Here is a 21,578-nt window from a genome sequence, read left to right as displayed (position 1 = left end):
TAGCGTTACAAAAATGTTGCATAGTTTGGACTGGGAAGACTTGGGAGAAAGGAGACGAGCTACTCGACTAAGTAGTATATTCCGATCTGTCAGTGGAGAGTTGGCGTTGAATGATGTCAGTAGACGAATAAGTAGATATAATTAATAACTAATGATAAGTAATAGTAATTAATAAATAGACATAATTAATAGTCACCGAATGCAGCTATAGGATCATTTCAAATCGATCATGTTGCAATTAGTGTAAAATGCAGGAAAGAGATCATGAATGTCTGAGTTCGTAAAGGTTGGAATGTTGATTCTGATCATTTCTTCACACAAATAAAGACCATATTACTCTCCAAACGAAAGATACTTTCTACCACAATTCCACCAGGGATTGATCCCCAATTCCTGTCGGAGAATAAAGAAAGTTTTGCAACTGACATCTTGCAAAAAGATATGAGACACTGGAACCAACTGAAGTCCTTCATATGCGAAACGACCATTGACCTTGGAGAACCTCGAAGGAAGAGGCGACATGGATGGTGGAATATTGAATGCGATCTCGCAGTTGATGAGCGCGCCGCAGCCTGGACGAAGTGGTACTCGACTAAACGAAAGGAAAACTGGGAGAATTTCAGAATGATCCGGAAACTGTCGAGTAAGACCATCAGACGTGTGAAAAGATCTTACGATCGGTCAATGCTGGAGAAGTTAGATGATGAATTCAAAATGTACAGCACCTGAAAATTTTATCGAGCTTTCAAAAAGGAACTCTCGAAGTATAAACCAAAATGCCTTCACTTTAAGGATACAGACGGGGAGTTTGTCACCTGAAATCGCCGGAACGTGAAACTTTTGGCAAACTACTTTGAGCAGGTGCTCAATTGCGAAGAGCCTAGGGAAAGATTACCTGCTGAAGATCCTCCAGAGGATCTTCGGGGAAGATGGCATCATTGCGGAAGCTCTAAAAGCAGGTGGAAATAAGATCGCAGTGGCCATACACCAGACCTTGGTCGATTTCTGGGAGACTGACAGGATCCCTGATGACTGGAAATCAAGCTATAACACACCCTTTACATAAGAAAGGTGACCACAGTGATGTCAACAACTACCAAGGGATATCTCTGCTGTCAGTAGCATACAAAGTGCTATCAAGGATTTTACTGGACAATGTGAAAAGCCAATGTGATCGAACGATTTGTGAATATCAAGCAGGATTTCGGCGTGGACGGTCCTGTACCGAGCAGATCTTCAACCTAAAAACCATTCTCCAACTAAAACAAGTAAGGAGTATGAACATCGCTGTGGTTTTCCTCGACTTTAGAAAAGCTTATGATTCCATCCACCGCCAGACACTCTTCTCCGTACTGCAAGAACGAGGTGTCGATTACAACACACGCACCCTCATCCAACAGACTCTTACGGATACAACATCTAAGGTGTAGTTCAGGAGAGAACTATCCCGTAGTTTCAAGATAAAAACTGGAGCACGACAGGATGATGGCTTCTCACCCATTCTGTTTAATCTAGTGCTTGATAAAGTCATCAAGAACTGGGAATGTACACTGACGAGTCTAGAAATCAAACCAGTTACCATTGGAACCGGGACCCGAAAGACTGAGATCAGGTGCTTAGCATTCTCAGATGACATTGCAATCCTAACCAAGAACTCTAAGGATGCTGTTATTGCTATCGAAGCCCTGCATGAGATAGTGGTGAAGTCAGGATTACAGATATCGTACGACAAAACCAAGTACTTTGAGACTCGGCATCCCGGAAACCCCCCTTTGACGACCATACATGGAACGATTCGCAGAGTAAATCTCGCTTCCGCTATCTTGGTGAATGGGTCCACCCAAAGATGTAACAAACTCAATGCAGCGTACCAACTATCCCACAAACATCATAATAAGAGGTGCATTTCGAAAAATGCTAAGATCTGTCATTATAAAACTGTTGTCAGACCACAGTTCTTGTAAGCCTCAGAGACCCCCCTGATGAACAAAAAAGGCATCATGGATGATCTAGAGAAAGCCGAAAGACGTATTCTCAGGAAAATACATGGAACGAGATTGCTCCCAGATGTAACCTACAGACTTAAACCGAACTCTGAGCTGCATCGACAGCTTCAGCCAATACCAGCATGCGACGTAGGAGGCTCAAGTTCTACGGACACCTACAACGAATGGACAACAACAGGCTTACAAAGAAGATCTTCTCTTTGGTTAAAAGCTACAAGACTGGAAGCTTGTGGCTTAGTGAAGTACAGAAGGAGTTGGATTCGCTGGGATTTCAGGCATTGATATAGAAGATCGTTCCAAATTTTGTGCTATGATACAGTCTTGGACCCCATTACCTAGAGTCCCTAGAAGTCGGAAGCCCATTTTCCAGGAGAGAAAGGAGAAATTATCAGCAGGGCTCAAGAGATAGTGGGAGCGAAGAAGAGCATCGAGGAAGAACTAGTCATCAGCACTCCTTAGTGGGCTTAATAATAATAATAATAATAATAATAATAATAATAATAATAATAATTAATAGTGTCCTATAAGTTCTATGTATATACCTTTTGACATAGAGTAGCAAAAGTCGTTCTTGCACCGTTTTGCTAGCAATAAAAAGAGGACAAATTGGGGCAAATATTAGTTTATAGGAAGGGGTGTTAGGGATTGGAATAATTTACCAAGGGAGATGTTCAATAAATTTCCAATTTCATTGCGATAATTTCAGAAAAGGCTAGCAAAACAACAGATAGGGAATCTGCCACCTGGGTGACTGTTCTAAATGTAGATCAGTATTGATTGATTGATTGATTGATTGATTGATTGATTGATTGATTGATTGATTGATTGATTGATTGATTGATTGATTGATTGATTGATTGATTGATTGATTGATTGATTGAACCCCTATAAATTTTCAAACGTAAACTCAGCATCGTAGGGAGGTCGGTTTTCAATATACGGTAGTTTGTTACTATTATATTTTGTTAAGACTAGATTCGTCACCACCAGTCTCATTATGACTCCAGCAAGGTCGTAGGAATAGTGAATTTAGGTATCACTAATTTGTGAATGATTCTGACTGTTGATCTATAAATCTCAGATGTAGACATTCGAGGAAGATGATCACGACAAGTCGAAGGAAGGTATGTATTTGAGTTGTGGCGGCATGATGTAAGAAAAGTGGAAACAGATCCCATGAGGAAGGCAGGGAATAATCCGAAGATCAGTAGGAGATCGAGAGGAAAATAGGATCTGAGGTGATGGGACAAAATCGTAGATGACTTGAAGGAGACTTCCGGAAGAGTTAGCCAGTGACAGTGAGAAAGAGAGGAGACCCTTGGTTGTAGCCGACCTCTGAACTGGGATATTGTGAGGTAGAAGAAGAAGAATTAGAAGAAGAAGGAGAAGAAGAAGAAGAAAAGAAGAAGAAAAGAGGACAATATCATTGATTTGGTTTTGATGCTGGAAGTTTAGGTAGGGTGCACATCCTAGATGTACTGTGACAATAGCTCTGCCCAAAGGAACAGCTGATAATTCAGGTAGGTTTTTTTTTTTTTTTTTTTTGTTTCTTGATATAACAATGGCCACAAATAGTAGCAGTGGACAGAAGTAGTGTGTGAAGTCCATCTTTTTTAAGTGAATAACGAAAGGATTATCATCCTGATAGTTGTGATAAATTTCTATATTTAACTAGTAAGATACTATCGTATTTAACATCTAGGAGGAAGAAGCCACCTACGTGTGAAATGTTAACTTTGTACTTTGAATAGTAATGTAGGAATTAATGTTTCCTTTTAAGGATAGACACGGCACCTCATAATCAGGAGGCCTTCGGGTTGATCAGCAGTCGCTTGGTAGGCCAAGGCCCTTCAGGGTTGTGGTGCCACAGGGGTTGAGGGATATAATTTTTAAACAATTTATTATTTAACATCTAGGACATAGAAAACCAACTTTCATGTAACATTTGTAAGTTCGTACGTAAAACAGTTTCCGAGAATGAATATTGTGGTTTTCAGTAAGGAGGCCTACTTGGAAATAAAACAACAACCTTCTTATACCATTACAACTTCGTACGTTGAACGGTATTGGAGGTATGATTAATTTCGTTTTCGGTGCTAACTCCACTTAACACCTTAGGGGTTGGAGGTTTTAAAGTATTTCACATCTAAAATTTGAAGTTTTAACTTGGTAAATGAAACGGTTTCAGAGAAATGAATATTTTTGTCATCAGGCCTCATGCCCCCCCCCTCCCAGTCAACTCCCCTCCCGCACGGGTGTATTGTTTTAAGCCCACTCCCTATTTAAAGTCTAAGAATTGCACTTAGACTATAATAATCAAGATGAAACCTAATTTAGTATTTTCTTTCTTTCTTAATCTGTTTACCCTCCAGGATCGGCTTTTCCGTCGGACTCAGCGAGGGACCCCACCTCTACCGCCTCAAGGGCAGTGTCCTGGAGTTTCAGACTCTGGGTCGCGGGATACAACTGGGGAGGATGACCAGTACCTCGCCAGGTGGCCTCACCTGCTATGCTGAACAGGGGCCTTGCGGGGGAATGGAAAGATTGGAAGGGATAGACAAGGAAGAGGGAAGGAAGCAGCCGTGGCCTTAAGTTAGGAAACCACGGAAAACCACTTCCATGATGGCTGAGGTGGAAATCTAACCAACCACTACTCAGTTGATCCCGAGGCTGAGTGCGCCCCGTTCCAACCCTCGTGCCACTTTTCAAATTTCGTGGCAGAGCCGGGAATCGAACCCGAGCGTCCAGGGGTGGCAGCTAATCACACTAACCACTACACCACAGAGGCGGACAATTTAGTATTTACTATATGCATTAAGCTAGTTGAAATTTGATTAGTAAGTCTGAGAGGTTTAAATCCTTAAAGATTTTGATACCGGTATTCAATATGGGCAAAATTACTTCGGTAACAAATATTTTTCCTCCAGTTTAGGAAAAAGACTTTGTTATACCAGGTGTCACACGAGTGCCGTACTTCCTACTTATAAATATCCCACGTTCATTAGTGATGCATAGGCTGTTTAATAACTCATTTTCACATGGATATTACTGCCTGCAGGGCAGTTGCAACAGAATATGAAGAAATAACAACCTGGAGGCCGTTCGCTGCATGTACCTCAGCGCCCCCTTGCATTAGTAAGCCTCATTTTCGAGCGCTCGGTATTAGGCTGGTATTTGGTACAGTATCACTGCAGTTACTGTCAACATATCGGGAAAGGCTGATGTATTCAGGAACAACGAATAAAAAGCAAGCAAAGCAAAGTACAGGCCATGATGGCCCTTGGAGGGGTGGAAGGTAAAGGCTTCCACTATCCGTAAACTCGGCACTTGATGAGGTAGAGTGGTTATCTCTACGCCCAGCCGCCTTTGGCCCCAGGAATTAACCTGGTACTCATTTTTTGTGTATGCTGAGTGAACCTCAGTGTCATGTGCACCTCCGGAAGTGGAACTCTATGGATAATCTAGACGAAATGCAGCCGAAGCTCGCAAACGGTACGCGCAGGAGTTTCCAAATAACTGCCTGTCTTCTATAAACGTTATTCGCTGAACAGAGTTCCAGTTAAGAGATAATGGTTCGTTCAAGGCACATACCACATACAGGCGACATTTTGGTGAAGTGGAATGTCCATACGTGTATCAGTTACTATTTTCTGCATATTTGGCGTGTTTACAAAAACACCCTGTTACAAAATGTGTGTAGTAAAATGGCTCCTATTTGTGTCACATCCAAAATACAGCACGCTCCTTTGTAAACCATTGATTAGGCATCTCACTCATCATTAGTGCATGTGGGACACTTACAAGTAGAAAAATAACGGTGCTGAAGTGCCCCTTGGTATATACAATGCCTGACAAAAAACTTTGAAATACCCAGAAGAAATGATCGGACGTCAATGTAACTTCGTAAACGTACACACCATGGGCGGATATGTAAAATATTAGAGTTGCAATTCTATGTGGCAGGTAGAACGGCCACCAGAGTGTAATGGTTTTATTCGTGTTTAGTGTTGTTACCAGGCCTGGTAGGATATATAAGAGTCGTGAACAGCGCCAGATGTTGAGTGATCGCTGTCTCGTGTGAGACAGCGTTATCAGCACCTGACTGAGTTTGAAAGGATCCTCATTCTGAGTCTGCATTTGGCCTGCTTGTCGAATCGTGCAACATCCAGATTTTTGGGGCATTCGAACATGACAGTGGCTCGATATTGGACTTCATGGGAACGCGAGGGCAGGAATACTCGTCCTGAAGGTTCCCGGTGACTACGTTTGGCTACTACAAGGGAGGATCGCCTTATTGCGCACCAAGCACACTGTAACTTCTACACATCTGCGGCTGCCATCCGAGAACAAGCAACGGACTCCCTGCAACATTTTGTGTCATCCCGCACCATTGGTCGGAGACTAGGAGCAGCCGAACTAGGGAGTTACCATCCCACGCGTAAGCAGCCGTTAACACCACAACACAAACGGCTGCGTTTGGAGTGGTTCCGTGGCCGGGGACCGCTAATGAATGAGATCGCATTGAGTTCAGCGATGTATAGCGGCTCTGTACTATCACGGATGACCATCCTCTGCGAGTATAGCGGTGATCTAGGCAGAGGTCCCTTTCTTCCAATGTTTTGGACAGACCTAGGGATGTTACTCCTGGCGTTATGGCGTGGGGAGCCATCGGGTATGACTTCAGGGCACGAATGGTAGTGACTGAGGGAACTCTGATGGCACAGCGGAACGTCACGGACATTATGCATCCTTATGGGTTACCTCTCATGCGACAGTATCGTGATGTCATTTTTCCAACAGGACAATGCTTGTCCATACACAGAACACAGAACGTATCACTATGAACTGCCTGCATGGTGTTGAGGTACTACCTTGGCCAGCAAAATCACCAGATCTGTTCCCAATAGAACATGCGTAAGATCAGCTGGGATGTGAACTCCATACCAGTGCCAGTATAGGTGACCAGTTACAATAGTTGTAGGCTACATTACCTCAAGAGATGATACGACTTTACGACACCCGTCCCAACCGTATTAGTTCATACATCCAGGCCAGAGGGCGTGCAACATCGTACTGATAAGTTAGTCCGTACTGCCAAGTTCTTTGTAAATTAGTCTCGATTTTGTAATCACCGAATTAACATCACATACCGGCTCAGCATGTGAAGTTTCACCCTCTTCTTCTGGGTGCTTCAGTTTTTTGTCAGGCATTGTATATATAAAGGAGCCTGTATCCACGTGTACTGAAGTATGATAACGTGCCGTCTAGCTAGGCATGCCGCATATCTCCAGCATGATGAATAACAAATGAATGATTATGCAGTGTTGCTGGAATCAAAATGACAAGATTAACCGGTGATCCTGGAGAAAACTTGTCCTATCCAGTACAAGTCTCTCACGATGCAGTCAGTTCAAAAGCACTCGTTTAGAATGAACATAATGGGAAGGGCTCATCTGATTTTGAACAATGAAGATGAACAAATATGTATTATGTATTCTAGGCGGACAGAGGTCAAAACGAAGAAATAACCAAAGGACCGAAAGGTAGGACTCCTCCAAAGTTGATATAAAGTGATAAATAGGAAATCTACGACTGCACCTGATATTACGACATATGACTGCTAGATATAATTAATATTCTATATGTTCTCTGTATCTAACTGTTGACATAGAGTAGCAAGTGCACTGCAAGTGTAACGTATTTGTCATACGGTTCTTAATCAGATAATTAAATTTAGTTGGTATGTGTTTGATTTGTTTTTAAGACTGTGTTTTCATTCATTGGCCCAGAGTTTCTTGCTGAACTGTCATGTTAGACTTTTAAATAAACGCCTGTTAAAGAGCTTAGAAATTAGTGTATCAAAGTCAACCGATTGTAAAGCTTTCTTGAAGAGTCACTATGTCTAGTCCTGCTAAAAGGGAGTACCGGTACTATAAACAAACCGTAGGTTTTGAGTCTGCGTGAATGTGGATATTCGAGCACCGACATTATTGTTCTCAGAGGACATAACAACATTCATGCCAATGTAAAATCAGTAGACCGAAAAGAACTTTTTTTGCTAGGGGCTTTACGTCGCACCGACACAGTTAGGTCTTATGGCGACGATGGGTTAAGAAAGGCCTAGGAGTTGGAAGGAAGCGACCGTGGCCTTAATTAAGGTACAGCCCCAGCATTTGCCTGGTGTGAAAATGGGAAACCACGGAAAACCATTTTCAGGGCTGCCGATAGTGGGATTCGAACCTACTATCTCCCGGATGCAAGCTCACAGCCGCGCGCCTCTACGCGCACGGTCAACTCGCCCGGTCCGAAAAGAACTAGAAACATTGAAAATCCGGCAGTGGATCACGAGTTGTGACCATACTATGGAATGTCAGATGTCTCATTTGCATGGCAGTAGCAAATTGAACAGCTCCATCACAAGTGTTAGCAGAACGATGGAGCACTGGAGCATGTGTGGTATTGTCTGCTTCCACAGTTCCATGACGTCTGCCTTGGAGAGGACTGATTGCGTTCAGGTCTTTGTTGTGGATTCCCTTAACCCTGACCATCGACTTCTCCCACTTTATCTTGGACTACAGTGCTGTTCGTATACGTATTAGATGATATTCTAAATGCATTGTCCAAGCAAAGCGTTGTGGTGTGGTACTCGATTGGTATCGTTCATGATCTCGGATGCAACTCAAGAAGTAACCTCAACAGCAACCGGTACATCAGGGAAGATGCAGATGCAGAAGTTATACCCTTATGGCAGTGCAGTCATTGCACTATATTCCAGCAACACAATGCCTGAACCCATGTTGTCAGGAATGCTCAAGCATTCTACGAAGCAAAATAAGTACAACTTATTCCGTGACGTGCCTCGTCACCAGACAGGTCACCAATTGAACGTATATAGGAAATACTCGGTCCATAACTAACCTACCAGAGTCTGTCAGCAGCCAACTACAATGGATTATGGACACGGCACAATCAGCCTAGTGAATAATTCTCCAGGAAAAAATCATTGAAGCCTCATTGATCCAATGCCACGACGAACAGCAGTACGTGGAAGTTTTACGGGTACTGGCGTTGTCGTGTGTGTTAGTCGGAAATTTGCATTATATATGTACTGTATATGAGTGTTAGAAATATGTACAAAAAATGTGTTTCTTTTCTCATGACTCGTTCGTGATGCTGGAAGTTTCTGAAATATAATTTATTTGGAGAAACCTGGCCTTCCGACGTAAATTCCTTGTTATAACACGTTTTCCATAACTAATTATGGTTGTCCATAGAATACATACCCCAGATGCAATGAGTTATTACAATTTCCTCGTAATAGCTAAAAATTGTCGTGCTAACAACGTGTGTAAAATTCTTCGGTTGTAGTAATAATGAAAGAAGTCACTCGCTAGCTAGTAGCAGACCCTATCTGTAGAGATCAGATGTGCATGTGAATGTTAAAAAGTCTTTAGTCAGTAACATTTGCATTGGGAAATTATAGATCGTTCGCAGCTTGCAGACCACTATTAGGGTAATTGCGAGATTACAAAATTACACGGAGTAATGAACATGTGTCTACTTCGCGCCACTCGCAAATGCTACTAATTACAGGTAATTGTTTCATATTAGCTGATTGCGTGCATGAACCCTGGTGCATATTTACAATAATGCAGTCCCGCTGTGTGCAGTTCTTCCGCTATTCTTATTGCTATTGTTAGCCCCGAAATTGGTTTTCATGACGTGCCGTACCACCAAGCATGTGATGGCCTCGTTTCTTACAATTAAGTCGTATGAGTGACTAAGGTGATACCAGAACGTTTTAACATCAACATGAGAAAGCTGAAAAAGATCCGAATACGAATTTCTCTTCTTTGTGAGCGTATATTAGCTGATTGCGCTAGGACGATGCTATTCTCTTAAATCAACAATCATTTTATCTTCAATGATCTGCATTTAGGGCTGGCATCCAGATAGCATTTGCCCTATCAACTGTATACCTTGACTTTTCTTAAATAATTTCCACGAAGTTTTAAATGTATCGAACACATCCCTTGATAAATTTCTCCAGTCCCTTACTCCGCGTCTTATAAATAAATATTTGCACCAATTTGTCCTCTTGAATTCCAACTTTGTCTTCATATTATGATCTCTCCTACTTTTTAAAGCAGCGCTCAAGCATCTTCCTCTACTGGTGTCATCCCACGCCATTTCCACTGTCAGCTCGGAACATACCGCCTAATCAAGCAGCTCGTCTCCGTACTCATAAGTCTTCCCAGCCCAAAGTATGCAACATTTCCGTAACACTACTCCCTTGTCGGAAATCACAAAGAACAAAGCATGCTGCTATCCTCCGGATCTTTTTCGTCATCAATCATTGAGTTTCAATCGTTTCAATCATTGAGTTAGCATCCAACATTAGTCGCTGGACAGCATCTTGAATATTCTCAAGTGGTTAGGATTTTTTTAGTTCCATTTGGGCCTGCTAAGGATCACGTGGTTCTTACCTCCAGCAGCTTTCTTCTTTGACCAGTACTCCTTCATTCTTGCACTGTGAATGTCTTTTCACACCTGCTCCCAGACGTACTGTTCTTTTCTGTTAGTGACTGGAGAGAGTTTGATGTTCTGATCAACGTTCTGTACCTATTTCTGTCATAAATTTCACTGGAAGCAATGTCCAGTTCTTGAAGGTCTTTTCTGACGAGTCTTGCCCACTTGGCATTAGTCGCTTATCCTCTAGAGATGGTGTGGAAGATTCTGGAGGTGAGCCTCTGATTGTCAATTCTCATGACATGACCATAGAAGTTCAATCTCCTCTTCCTCATATATGTCGTAATGCTCTCCAATTGTTGGTACAGTTCGTTGTTGTGCCTGATTCTGTACTTACCTTCTTCTTTAATAGGGCCCATGATTTTTCTCAGGATCTTCCTTTCCTTCAGCTCCAGTTTTCTAGGTTGCCCTTTTCTTACCATGTTTAGGCATTCTGAGGCGTATAGTACTGACGGTCTCACTACAGTCGTGTAATGCCTGAGAGGGAGAGGGATTTGGATGTGTACATATTCTTACTTAGGTGGTAGGCGCTTTCCAATTTGATGCATCTGCTATTCATGGCCTGATCTTCATTCATATTTGGGGTTATCCATTCTCCTAGGTATTTGAAGGAGTTCGTCCCTTGTACACTTTTGTCCCCCAGTGGGATTGATTTGGGTGCACCTTTGATGTTGGTGATAAACTGTGTTTTGTTGATGGCGATCTTCAGCCCTACTTTAGCTGCTATGTGGTCGAGAAGGGATAGTTGATGGATAGCTTCCTCCACACTGGATGCCAGGAGTGTAAGGTCGTCTGCGAAGGCTAAACAGTTGACTGTTAACTTGTCTTTCTTGTAGCCTATTCTCAATCCAGAGTCATCCTTTAGCATTGCCGTCCACTCACGAATGACTTTTTCGAGTAGGCAGTTAAAGAGGATTGGAGAGAGGCCATCCTCTTGCCTAACACCTGTTTTGATCTCAAAGCTCTGGGACAGTTCCCCTCTGAATTTGATTCTGGCTGTAGTATTGGTAAGAGTTGCTTTCACTAGATTGAAGGTTTCCTTATCTAGTCCAAGTTCAGCAAGTGCCTGGAAGAGTGACTCTTTATCTACTGTATTGTAGGCCTTCTGCAAGTCAACAAATGTTGCCACGTAGGGTGAGGCGCTTAGGGTTTTGTATGTGATGACGGTTTTGAAGTTCAGGATTTGTTCGGCGCATGACCTTGACTTGCGGATACCAGCCTGGTACTCTCCGACGCAGGAGTCTAACTGAGCCTCTACTCTTGTGAGTAATACTTTAGAGAGTATCTTGTACGTCACTGATACAAGGGAAATCCCTTTGTAGTTTTTGAGATCTTATTTGTCGCCTTTTTTGTGTAACGGGTGGATGATAGCTGATATCCAGCCGCTAGGTAACGCTTCTGACACCCAGATATTAGATATGATTTCATGGATACTTTGGATTGACTCCTCATCAGCGTATTTCCTGAGCTCTGCTATGATTCCATTTCCCTGAGGCAGGGGACATTCCTCGACAGTATGTCTAATTACGAAATTACGAATGTATACGAAATCCACATTTGCTTGTTGCACTCAGGATTTGGACCTTCTTGTACAGCAGGTAAGCACATCTACCATTATTTATTCTGACTTTGCTGAACGCTGACAAGGTACTGAGAGACAAACGGAGTGCATCAGTCTTAAGATTTCTTCTGAGAAAATTATGCAGGTGGAGGAATAAAACTCATGACTGGCAGCAAGAAATATGGGACAGATTTCTCTGTGCCTGTTATGATGCACAAAGTTTTAGTTGAACGTAGATCAGTTTTGCGTGTCAACCATTTAGCCAAACAAAGGAACAGTAGGCCTTCTCTGCTGTAGAGTACACAAGAACAAGTACTGATGATCTTACCATGAAAGATGTATAACTTCAAGAAACTTTCATAGTGTTCCTGTTCTTGTCTAGCACATGTCTTTAAAGACAACCGTTCCAACATGAACGTGCTGATTATGTTGAATCTCATGGTGGAATCGGTTGAAAGTACCCATTCAGAGAGCGGAGTGACCGAGTTCCACTCCTGAGGGTGGGTTCATTTTAAGTCTTTCAACTAAGAATAATACAACCACTTCATATAAACTAAATATTGATTTACATTATGTTTTTATTGTAATACCTATTCTGAGAGGACGGCTAAACTTTGAAATAAGGTTAGGCCATGAAAATGAACGTCTTACTTTGTATATGTTACTATAAGATTAGTGCAACTGTTAATGCGTGATGGGGCGGGAAATCACCCATTTAAAATCTATAGGAGAAGTGTGCGAGATAATTTACGTTAAGGCATCAGAAGGCTGATAATGAGATAGTTAAGATGTCAGTAGACGGAGAACGAAATGGCTACGCTGTTAGAAGACTGAGTACGAAATGTCCCGTACAGAAGGGAGGGAGTACACACACAACTGAAGCCGCAGTGTGGAGGACCGAATGATCACACCAGCAAGCCGAGAATTGTGAACACTGTTCTCTACACCACCAAACTCGTTGGGTTACCCATGTGGGAAATACATCATTCTTTTCTGTCTTGGTTATCAGAAAATAAACAGTGAGGAAGTATAGGAAGTTCGAATCCTTTATGTTCTAAGTGTAGTAAATGCATGCGCACACATGAATTACATTTGTATACCTTTCGTTTAGGTCAAATGATCCCAATGAACATTTATATTCTTCATATGAGTTCATTATTTTCAAAACTAACTGACGACTTTGACGGATTTCTCCTACATTCTTCGTTTATAAATAATTTGTCCACTGTAGGCTGTGAATCACAAACTGAGAATTACAAGAATGGACTGCAGTCCGAAATACGTTTGCAGGGGCGATGAGTCGATCTCATTAGTACCTCGCTGACATGCGCAAAAAAGCAAGAGGAAGAATGGCAATCTTCATCCAATGAAAACATCGAAGAAAGATTAAGTAAACGGAAGGAAGAGGAAAAGTAAATAAATGTAGAAATGAAGCAAGAAATACAAAGATGGAAGGAATAATGAATAGGAAAGAAGAAGGAAAGAAAGGTAAAGAAAGGAACAAGGAATGAATTAATTAATGAATGAATTACTTAATTAATTCATTCATTCATTAATTTCGTCATGAGGTGACTCCCTACTTCTCACAAACACCATGCCGTTAGTACAAGAGTTGATCAACGTCGCACAAGGAAGTCAAGCCAAGTCTGACACCTGCTGAGGTTCCTTCATTACCTCAAACATGCTTTGCGTTTTAGTTTTATATCCTAATCAGTAACTGCAACACTTATTTTTCGTAACACTCCAGGACCCATACAATATTCCTGCTCTTTTATTACGATCACTTTATATTTTAAGCCAAATTATTATCAAACTGAATAGTATAGAGCCCTGTCTTAACGTATGATGATTCGCAGTCGTGGGAAAGTCATGATTGGCACATAACAATTCATGATAAGAACTCTAGCATGAAAATCCTCTATATTTCTACGTGTATGTTATTTTCATATCTTCTTATTCTAGAGACATAAGTTAATCTTCTAATATCACAATTATACATTTTGAGAGCCGGACATAGATTTAAGCAATAGTCCATTAAGCGGTGAATTCTCTTATGAATGTATGGATATTCATTATTGAAGGATAAACGAGAGGGGCTAGATTACAGTTTTACAGTTGAAATGGCATTTAAATACGCGAAAAAATGTGCACACTCACACAATAGTAACAAGGCAGTCAATGCAAAATCTAATAATAATAATAATAATAATAATAATAATAATAATAATAATAATAATAATAATAATGAACTGTTCAACAGTTTAATAGGCTTAGCTGTTCAAAGACCTGTATCTATCCATGGAAACAATCAATGCACACTACACAACAACATTGTCCACAAAGGTACATACTTCTGACAAACTCGTGAAGCTTTTCTGTCCTTAGAACTCGGGCAGTGAGAACATATCTTTTTCTATGACTTTCCGTTGAAAGCCAAGGTGTGGGCAGGTCCTTTCGCCGGTCACTGTGTTCGAATAATTCTGTGTATTAGGATTCTGAACTCTCGTTGCAATGTACTAAATTTCAGCCTCTTCTCCATATGTGGTTTTGCAAGAGCATATCCCAAGATCTTCAGGAAGTCCCTCTGGTCGGTTTCAATCCCTGGACATGCTTTGTACGGAACGTACGAATTTACACCGGCAACATCAAGAATGGTATAGAAAATGGTCTTAGGCCAGCGACGAGTGCGGCGGCTAGTGGTGTAGTTCCCACATTTCTCATCCAGTGCACATTATAATCTTCAGTCATCACAGATTTTCCCTTTCATCATTTGTGGCTTCTGTGTAATGCATGGTAGATATCACAGTGACCACTGTCCCTTTTCTGGGAATGTATGAAAGCAAGGTTTTTTGTCCCGAGAAACCGTACGTTGAAGATGAAACTGATATTCCTTTTGCATTCACAAACAAAGGGGGAATCCCTCTTTTTTTATTGTGCTAACAAACATCAAGTTCATTTTACATAGTTCGTCGCACAACTCGACGGACGTAAACCAATTGTCTCCTGTTACATTGTGTTTGGTATTTTCAGTTGGCTCCACCACCCTCTTTACAGTTTGTGTCGGTAATAACAATGTACTTCTAGAAGATCTGCAACCATGTTCTACTTGTTTGCCAGCATATATTTCAGCATTCATACAATAATGAGTCTTCGAATCACACATAATAAGTATTTTATCCCAGATTTTTCTGGTTTGGAGGGAATATAAATCCGAAATCTGCATTTACCTCAAAATTTTCCCATACGGATGGACCAGAACTTCATGAACAAAACTTGGCGTAATCTGCGCAACATTTTATTCACAGTTACATTTGTTCCGACACTGTAATTTATTTGAGAATTCTGGATGAATTGTTCGAATAACCAAGATAAGCCGTTCTGTTACTTTTCTTGCGCTCTTCTCTGTCTGATTTTTCATCAAATCCCAATGTACTAATTAAAAACAGTACTCTTTTGTTGGTCATAAATGCTCTAAAAGTATCCATACCGAAGCCATCAGCTGCCCAAAGAGCAACTCGATCCTCATCGTGTGATTTTAACACACCCCATAAATAAGCCAAACCAATCAAAGCTTTCTTTTGCGTAGCATCTTTTTCATGAGAGTATGACTGCTGCCTGCCCACCTCCTAATTTCTTCATTAGGCCGAATAACTACATCCTCATTCATCTGGTCAGTAAAGAGCAAAGACCATATGCTTTTGGGACACGGAGATGTTGCATACTGCTTTGCTGGTCCTAGAACTCCAGGTAAATATCATGTAATGCTATTTTAAGGTGCTCTTCCACGAATCGCAAGAGTGCTGGCCCACTTGAAACGGTTTTTGCCATGTAAATATTTGGCATCCTACTACCATTTTCCTCAGTCTCACTGGCAATTTCTTCTGAACACGTTTCATGATCACTTATTTCAAGTTCACTAGTATCACTAATGTCATTACAATCACTCACAGGTTCGCCCAGCAGTGCACGAATAGTGTCCTCGTCATCTGTGATTCTTGAAGTAGCCATTGATAATAACTCAATTTTTGATACTAATGGAACACATGGTTACACAAGACCCGACTTGGATTACCAAAGCCAAATAAAGAAACTCAGCGAACCAACAATACTGCGACGTAGGGGTGTAGCGGGAACTGCTTAACAGGATAGGCAACTGTTGCAGTTTAATTCCGAAACAAATTGCTATGTGAGTCCTGAAGACCCAATTGTTCCTGTTACAGGCTAATAAAACCTTCTCTAGTGATATTTCAGTACATTTGTTTACTATTTAGAAGTACTAATTGCAGTCATCTATTTTTTGTCCTGAGTTTCTATTTCTTTCTCTTTAACTTAAACACAGAGCCCTTCCGAATTAAGTTGAATATAATGTAGAAGACCATTCAGAATTACTAAGGATTAGCGTAGAAATGATTAAGTATTTTTTTCTTGGCAATTTTTTACCTTGGTTATAAAGTGACTTCAGATAAACTTGAAACAAATATACTTTGAAATGTATCTGAAGTATGCTAATAAATGACAGCTCACAGTATAGACTCAATTACATGGTTTCGTCTTGTCAAAATACTGAATAGAAATTGTCTTTTTAATGGTCTATTTGGTTTATAGTCTAAAAAGTACCTTTTCTATAGCTAGAACTTTGTCAGAATAACAACTTAACCGAGGAAAATCAACATTTGTTTAAAACAAAGGTCATATTTCTCGATTCATCCTTCACTGCCACCACCTCAATTTGTTGAAAAAATTCTTGTGTTAGAGGGTGAAAATTTCAAAATAATAATAATAATAATAATAATAATAATAATAATAATAATAATAATAATAATAATAATAATAATAAATATTTAAAATATTGCAATTCATTTGATTATGAGAACTTCATTACGAACACTATTATCTTTTGATGATATAGTGATTGAGTTTGTAAATGTTTTAAAATTTTTCAGATCTTATGTTTTCCAAGAAATCCTAAAACGCATGATGTTCGTTTTGTAGCCCTAATTCCTCTGTGTACAGTTACGGATTCTCTAAAACGCGTTCACGATATAATTAATTGTTATATTCTTGAATATTACTATTAGGAGATTTAGAAAATACCGTCTTGGAAGCCTGATTGCAACATATCAACATCTGTACAATTTTGAAGCGTCCTAACGACCCGTAAGTCTCATAAAGGACTTTGAACAAGAAACTCTCAGTTGCTTGAATACTCTAAATATTTCATTTAGAGAAACATTCTGTTACAATATGCCAGGAAGCTGCGACATCACTTAACAGAGAGGGATTATCATCAGTTGTGCAGGCTTCCTCATAAAGGTAAAGGCGTAAAGTTGTTCATCTGCTATCGCCTGCAAAAATAAATGGATAGGAGATCATCGCGGACTTACCTGCTGCGAATGGAGTGATGCCATCAAGATGACTGCTGCTGTTTCCACTGTGCGCTCCCTGCCGAGCAGGTCCCAGAACAATACCCTCTGCCGCCACTGTGGTAGAGCACGAAACTTTTGCATACGTCCCCGTATGGAGAAGTTCTGGGTAACATTCGCCGCCATCAAGGGCGGAGTGTGGTGAAAGAAGATAAGAGGGCGAAAGGCTTCCTGGTTTATGAAGAGGTGTATGGAGTGGCTACTGACGGAAGTAATAGGCGCAATGACATGATTGCTTTCAAACCACAATGCAAGAGCGGAATGGTCATTGATCCTACCTTTTGCTTTGAGTTACACAGTGGTTAGCATAAGGAAGTAGACGCTGAAGAGAAAGCCATTTACGAACTATTAAATATCACGAGGAGAAGTATATTCTTCAAAATATAACTACTAAAAGGAACAGTGCCGAAACTGTTACATCGATTTTGGATGAGTCAAGGTTTGTACAAGGAACTGCTAAATTCAGTTGCTCTCGTTTCCTTAAGAGGAATCACTTTTATTCTGAGGTGTCATATTTTTATCCTGTAAAAATTATGGGTAATATTACAAATGTATTAATTTTTAAAGTAGAAAACTGTTTGCATCTTAAATTTTGTCGTACGACAGAACTCATATGAGAAAAGTTTAAATTAAAATGCAAAAGAATCATTAATTTAATGTAAAAAGGAAATTCTCACTGATCTAAACTACTTGTAGATATAATAATAATAAGAAGAAGAAGAAGACATTATATATTTGTCCCAATTTATTATTATAATAATAATAATAATAATTATTATTATTATTATTATTATTATTATTTATATAAAGGTAGTACTTTTATGGTCATATTTACTAGTAAAGGCCACTACAGGGTTTCTAGGATAGATATTCTCTCTCTTCCTCCGAGTCGCTAGGTTTGATACCAGCTCGATTTTAATTTTGATCTGAGAGCTGAAATGAGATTAACTATGCCTGCGGAAGTCGTCGCGTCAGCCGCGGAAATTCCAATAGCTGCAAGAATCGAACCGGGAAACAATCTATTTCACAGACCAAAAGCCTTAACGTGTGACACAATTACTTTAATTTAGATCGTAGTGAGTAAAACGCTGATGGAATAAGATACCCGGAGACTGGCATCGGCTGAATGATATTGATTTTCTCGTCCTCAAATAACTACTGACCTTAGCCAGGATACAACCTGAGAGATTGGGTGCTGGAAACCAGGTCACAGTCCAGTCAGTCGCCAGTGCTGGCTCATCTTCTCCGGCTAGACACTTAAATAAATGCAGATCTAGATGTTAACTGACATGCGCTTGAAAAGTTAATCTCCAAAGAATTTCTAAAGGTCTTTATGAAACAAATCTATTCCTAGAGAAACTTACGTAGAGTAAGAGACTACACAACGAGAGTGCTACTTTCATGTTCAGTTTCTCAAGAGGTAATTCAGCCGTAATTTAAATGTAATAGAGGAGTAATGGCGCTCTCGAAGAGCTGTGTTCACTAATAAATCGTGGGGGAAGTGGGCCAGCCAGGCACCACACATCAGCACTACTTGCCATCAATAGCCCGTCCAGCCTGCCTGCCATATATCACCGATCTTGGTGCCCAGGTGGTTGCCAGTCGTGGGTTAATGTTCCGGACTCGAACTAATGACCCTTAGCTTCACAGGCTACGGATCTCGTGAATTAGCCAGCGTTTTGTTGTACGAGTGTGCTGTACTTCACATAGGGTTGCTATACTAAAACGCTGTTCTTCTGGCCGCTAACAGTTCTATGTACGTGGCTACTGCTGCCAATTTAGTTGAGACCGTTGAAAACCACGAGTATTTTGAAAAACAGCCGGCGGGGGAAATTTCTCATTTTGCATTTATTGCGAGAGGAATAACACTATCCGCGTCTGACGATAAGTTGCGGCAGTTTATAAGCACGGAATAAATAACAGATACTTCTTTTTATAAGTTGCTTTACGTTGCACCAACACAGATAAGTCTTATGGCAACGATGTGATAGGAAAGGGCTAGGAGTTGGAAGGAATCGGCCGTTGCCTTAATTAAGGTACATCCTCAGCATTTGGCTAGTGTGAAAATGAGAAATCATGGAAATCCATATTCAGGGCTGCCGACAGCGGGATTCGAGCCCACTATCTACCAAATACTGGATACTGGCCTCTCTTAAGCGACTGGAGCTATTGAGCTCGGTAATAAGAGATATTATACTCATTACAAACATTAGTCGTCACTGAAGAAACAGATCCATTTTCATTATGAAACTGTTCGTTATGCAGTACATATAATTGTAATAAAAGTGTAACTAAAGCGTCCGTCTCTGTGGTGTAGTCGTTAGTGTGATTAACTGCCACCCTCGGAGGCCCGGGTTCGTTTCCTGGCTCTGCCACGAAATTTGAAAAGTGGTACGAGGGCTGGAACAGGGTCCACTCAGCTTCGGGAGGTCAACTGAGTAGAGATGGGTTCGATTCCCACCTCAGTAATCCTGGAAGTGGTTTTCCGTGGTTTCGCACTTCTCCTCCAGGCAAATGCCGGGATGGTACCTAACTTAAGGCCACGGCCGCTTCCTCCCCTCTTCCTAGTCTGTCCCTCCCAAGCTTTCTATCCCCTCACCCCCCCCCCCGGGCAAGGCCCTTGTTCATCATAGCAGGTGAGGCCGCCTGAGCGAGGTACTGGTCATTCTCCCCAGTTGTATCCCCAGACCCAGAGTCTTAAGCTCCAAGATATTGCCCTTGAGGCGGTAGAGGTGGGATCCCTCGCTGAGTCCGAGGGATAAACCGACCTTGGAGGGTAAGCAGATTAAGAAAGAAAGTGTAACTACAGCACAATTGAACTACCATTTTGAAACTTCACAACAGCAGCTCAGTTCGCAAGAGTCGCCGCGAACGGCACAAATGTTTGTCAGGCCTTGAGTCTTCTCACCCCTTACCACGCATCCAAACGACTTCTCGTCAGGGGACCATAGTACGTAAGTTCATTTGTCTGTAGGAACTGCTCCTTCTGAGAACCAATGGTTGTAGATTCAAACAGGTCAGAGACATCCGGATTGTTGATGGTCGTAAAGTCAATTCAGCATACCATATTGTACGTAAACGCTTTCTGGTCACTCTGATCTTGGAAACCATACTAGAACTTTCCAAGCTGTCATCTTTTTGTAATAAGGCTACACATAATGGGCTCCACATCAACCCTGATAAACCCAGATCACCATAATAGCAAAGCAAAGCTAAGCTAAGTCATCTCCGTACAGGCCTTAAAAGGCCCTTGGAGTGGTTGAAGGCAAAGGCTTCCACTATCCGTAACCTCGGCACTTGATGGGCTAGAGAGGTTAGCTCTACGCCCGTCCGCCTTTGCTCCCAGAAATTAACCTGGTACTCATTTTTGGTGTACGCTGAGTGTACCTCAGGGCCATGTGCACCTCCGGAAGTGGAAAGTCGTTTCTAAAATTTTACGACTTCCTAACGTGGATTGGAACCCACGTCCTTCCGGGCGAACCGAGCACGCCTTTACCGCCTAGGCCAGGCATCACCTAGATCATCATAGTAGGACAGTAAAAAAATGTTTATCTCATATGAGAAGTTAGAGTCTACCCGACGTTGTATTGCATGACACGTACATTGAAATGAGCAAAGCAGTACAAGAAGTCTTGGTGTTATGTACGATGAAGGCATCACATGAGCAGAATATAACTCTTCGAGAGTGTACTATTCATTCTATCCATTGCAAAAAGCCAGAAAATTCCTACCTCCAGCAACAAATGGTAACAATCAATACTATAATAATACCCCTCATTGATAAGTGTGATAATTGTGTACAAGGACCTTATACTAATTCACAGTTAGGTAGCAAGCTACAAAAAGCACAAAATTCCTGCATTCGTTTTATCTTCAGCGTGAAAAAGCGTCAACACACAATACCTTCTTGTAACATTAGTGAGTTTACATGAAGATTACGGACAGTTCTCATGTCTGGGTAGTGAGGAGAACTAAATAGTCTAACTGTACTTTGTTCTCTGCAATTGATATAGCTATGTACTTTACGGTATGTATTCCTAATCGAAGTTCCTCGTGTAA

The sequence above is a fragment of the Anabrus simplex genome, chromosome 1 (genome assembly GCF_040414725.1).
Source record: "Anabrus simplex isolate iqAnaSimp1 chromosome 1, ASM4041472v1, whole genome shotgun sequence".
Lineage (NCBI taxonomy): Eukaryota > Metazoa > Arthropoda > Insecta > Orthoptera > Tettigoniidae > Anabrus > Anabrus simplex.
The sequence above is the reverse complement of the archived record's forward strand: the minus strand, read 5'-3'. Positions refer to the sequence as shown.